The sequence below is a fragment of the Arachis duranensis genome, chromosome 6 (genome assembly GCF_000817695.3).
Source record: "Arachis duranensis cultivar V14167 chromosome 6, aradu.V14167.gnm2.J7QH, whole genome shotgun sequence".
Lineage (NCBI taxonomy): Eukaryota > Viridiplantae > Streptophyta > Magnoliopsida > Fabales > Fabaceae > Arachis > Arachis duranensis.
Genome location: NC_029777.3, coordinates 66,717,119 through 66,721,912, shown reverse-complemented (window position 1 = coordinate 66,721,912; position 4,794 = coordinate 66,717,119).

Genomic DNA, 4,794 nt, shown 5'->3' with positions numbered 1-4,794 from the left:
CAAGTAATCAGTTAGTTAAATTAGTTCTCCTTGGCACATGCCAAGGAGCCATTAATTAAGAATCACAATTTCGTCCACCAGTCATCTTCTCAAGGAACTGCAAAGAAGTATGTTCTTATTATTGGCTATAAAGGTTGTGAATTCGGTTTTTTAGAAGGTGAGAAGCAAGTGATTTAAATGACAAGTAAAGTAAATGGCAATTAAAAATAAATAAATAACTGTAAAACAACTTTTGGCAAGATAAGGGAATTTAGAGGTCTAACTTAGTTATCTCTCTCAACTATAATAAAAGTTGAATCTAAACTCCACTTGGTCAACCTTTACCAAGGCAAAGAAAAGTCAAAGGACTAATTAAATTGACCTTTGAATCCAAATTATTTCCTAAGAAAAGGTTGGGATTATTTAGGTTCAGCTCAATTAGCAAGATAACGATTATTAATTACGTTGAGTTTAATAACTATTGAGTTACTAAATTCTTAATCAGAACCAAAAGGGAAAAAAAGTAAAATTGCTGGAATAATAAAAATATCCTTAGATGGGAAGCAATGTCAATTTAATTCAAAGAGAATAATTATAAACTGAAAATACCTCAATTATCATTAAATAAAAATGTCATCAACAGCCAATTGGGCAACATCAATCAAACATAATAAAGGCTTCAGAGTAATCAAAATATAAAAGAGAAATTAAATAGTAAAAAGGAATATTAAACCTGGGATCGAGAGTCACTCTAGAAAGCTAAGAGAAGTCCTAAATCCTAATTTCTAAAAACACTACCTAAATCCTAAAAGAGAGAGAGAGAGAGGAGAGAACCTCTCTCTCCAAAACTACATCTAAAACATGAAAAGTAAATTATGAGAGGCCTCTTTATGAATGGATGCATTCCCCCACTTTATAGCCTCTAATCTGTGTTCTCTGGGCCGAAAACTGGGTCAGAAATAGCCCAGAAATCACTTCCAGCGCTTTCTGGTCCGTACAGGTCACGGAAAAGTGACGCGGCCGCGTCGTCCACGCGACCGCGCGGATTGGGTGTTGGCCAGGTCACGCGTCTGCGTGACCCACGCGTTCGCGTCGCCTGGCGTCGGGGCAACTATGGCAAATTATATATCAAATCGAAGCCCCGGATGTTAGCTTTCCAACGCAACTGAAACCGCGTCGTTTAGACCTCTATAGCTAAAGTTATAGCCGTTTGAGTGCGAAGAGGTCAGCTGGACAGCTTAGTAGTTTCTCCAACTTCTTGCATTCCTTTCACTTTTGCATGCTTCCTTTCCATCCTCTGAGCCATTCCTGCCTTTATAATATCTGAAAACACTTAACACACATATCAAGGCATCTAATGGTAATAAGAGAGGATTAATAATAAGCAAATATAAGATCAAAGAAGCATGTTTTCAATCATAGCATAAAATCAGGAAGGAAGATGTAAAACATGCGAATTGTATGAATAAGTGAGTAAAGAGTTGATAAAAACCACTCAATTGAGCACAAGATAAACCATAAAATAGTGGTTTATCACCTGGCAGTACTACATTTTCAGAATCTGTTTAAAGCTTCAGATAACCTTGCTATGTCTGAATGCATTGGCAAAATCCCTGTTAGAGTGACTCATGATATGAATCGAGAGCTTGTGAAATAGGTCTCTGATAAGGAAATTAAGGAAGCTACTTTTAGCCTTGGAAGTCTTAAGGCACCAGGTCCAGATGGATTAAATGGTTTGTTTTTTCAAAATCATTGGGCAATTATCGAGAAAGAGGTTTGTGAAGCTGTTAAGAATTTCTTTTAGGAAAGGATCCTACCAAGCAACATTGGAGATACTATTATAGTTTTGGTTCCTAAGATCAATTACCCAGAAACTCTAAATCAGCTTCGACCGATTAGCTGTTGTAACTTTATATATAAGATCGTTTCTAAGGTGTTGGTTAATAGGCTTAGAAGAATAATAGATACGATTATATCACCTATCCAGAGTGCTTTTGTAGGGGGGACGCCTCATTCAAGATAACTTGGTGATAGTGCAGGAAATGTTTCATGCTTTAAATAAAAGAGGGCAGCAGGCTTCTAGGAACTTAGCTGTTAAGATTGATATGAACAAAGCTTATGACAGGGTTGAATGGTCATTCCTAGAAGCTACTCTGAAAGCCTTTGGGTTCAATCCACATTCGGTTAAGATGATTATGAGTTGTGTCTCACAGGTCACTTATAGAATCAAGATCAATGGTATTTTGTCAAAAAGTTTTGTGCCACAGAGGGGACTAAGGCAGGGAGATCCCCTATCGCCATACTTGTTTATCATAGCAGCTGAAGTTTTTACTATCCTTATGGATAAGGTTAAAGAAGAGGGTAGAATCTCTGGTGTTAGAATTGCCCCTACCGCCCCATCCATTTCTCATCTCCTCTTTACGGATGACTGCATTATTTTCTCGAAGGATAGTGTGGAGGAGATTTATCAGCTTATAACTATTATAAATATGTATACGGAAGCCTCGGGGCAGCGAATAAATGTTGACAAGTCTGAGATTACGTTCGGCAATCAAATTCCGATCAGAAATAGAGTAGAAATAGAAGAGATTTTAGGATTGCCTGCCTGGGATAAACTGGGTAAGTATCTTGGTCTTCTAGCTCAGTGGGGCAGATCTAGGAATAAAGCTCTGAGGTGGATTGAGGAGCGAGTGTCTAATAAGCTTCGAGGGTGGAAAGAAAAACTCCTTAGTCATTATGGGAGAGAGGTTCTCATTAAGTCGGTTATTCAAGCGATACTTGCCTATGCTATGAATGTTGTCCTTTTTCCTAAAGGTTTTTGTCAGCGTCTTAGTCAGAAAGTGGCTAAATTTTGGTGGGCTTCTACTGGTAAGGATAGGGGTGTCTATTGGAGGAGTTGGGATAAAATTTGTGCTAGCAAAAGGGAGGGAGGAATTGGTTTTAAGGATTTTTATAGTCAAAATATAGCACACTTGGCAAAATAGGCATGGAGAGTGTTTGAATGCCCTAATGCGGTGTGGGTTCAGGTGCTTAAGGCTGTATAATTTCCGAATGAGGATTTTAAAGTAACTAAGGCAGGTAGGGGAGCATCTTGGATCTAGAAAAGTATTGTGTAGGGTAAGGATTTCCTTTTGAGAAATGGGAGATGGTTGATTGGAAATGGAGAGAAAGTGAGAATTCAGGAAGATAACTGGATTTTGAAGATGCAAAAGAGTCTTCAGGTTATGAATAATGACGTCACTTTTGTAAAGGAGCTAATTACTGAAGGACAGGGGTGGAATATAAACGAGTTAAGAAAACATTTTGATACAGGTATTATAGGGAAGATCATTAGAACCCCGGTAAGTGTTATTGGTAGAGAAGACAAGTTTAGTTGGCCTTTTAAAACAGATGGGAAGTACACCATCAAGACGGGATATCATGTTGCCAGAAGAGAGCAGAGTATTGGTAATAGCAATAGCCCATCAACTAGTGATGACTTCAAGGACTTATGGAGGGACATTTGGAATTTAAAAGTGCCTCAAAAGATCAGAACCTTTTTATGGCGAGCCTCACATAACATATTACCGGTCTTTCAAAACCTTTATAATAAAAGAATTTCTAACACTCCTATTTGTGCTATTTGTTTGCAGGAACCAGAGTCCACTGAGCATGCACTGCTGCTTTGCCCGTGGACAAGGGCTGCGTGGTTTGGAGCCCAAATTCAGTGTTGTCCTACGGCTCATACAGTCTCATCTTTTGGAAAATGGATTATGGATCTTTTCAAAAAAATGAAGGCGTGTACAGGAACTGATTATGAGCTGTGTATTAGCAGGGTTGGTTTTTTGGCATGGGAGGTGTGGAAGGCAAGAAATCATGCAGTGCATTAGAGGTCCAAACCTAATCCCTTATTAGTAATTTATAAGGCTAAGCAAATGGAAATAGAATTTGCAGAAATGGCAGAAGAACCAGCAAAAAGTTTTGTTAATGATAGAAGGACAGTTAGAAGGGTTACCTGGAGACCGCCACTGCCAGGGTGGGTTAAGTGCAATGTTGATGTAGCATTTCTTGCAGCTCTTTCTGGAGGAGCAATAGCAGCAGTATTCAGAGACCACGCTGGAAATCTTCTCACAGCCTCAAACTCTAAAATAGTGGCCACCTCGCCTTTAGCTGCGGAAGTCTTAGCGGTTAGAGAAGCACTAATAATAGCAAACAACTTTCAATTGCAAAGAATTATTTTTGAATCTGACAGTTTGATTCTCATCCAAGCTCTAAAATCAAAAGCATCAATTGCAGAAATTCAAGTTATTTTGGATGACATTTTGGATTTAGCGTGGCATATCTCTAATTATGGGTTTACCTGGGTTCCTAGAGAGGGGAATGCCTTAACACATGAAGTAGCCAAGCTTTCAGCTGACGATTCTCTTCAACAGGATTGGCTCAGGTGCAAGCCGCAAACCATCATGAACAATTTGAAAAGAGAAAACGACATGTCACTGCAAATGGCAAACAGATCGTGAGCATGTAATTTGTTTTGGATTGGCTGTGAATCATTCGAATCAGAAAGGAATTTATTTTGTTTGTAGGTTGAAAGTTTGAGGGTAATTTGGCTTTGGATTTCGGCACCTCCATCTTCGAGAGACGAGGGTATAGCAGGTTTGCTGGTTCATTACCTTCCTTGTTTGGATTTGGGTGTTTTGGCGCTATTCCAAAGAGTGAGAGAAGACATGATAGATTAGTAGCATTGAAGGAAGAAGGCTGAGTTTCATTGAGTCACAACCCATCTTCGATTCTGTCTGATCTGTGGCAGTGGGTCCGCATGCATCCCAAGGAAAT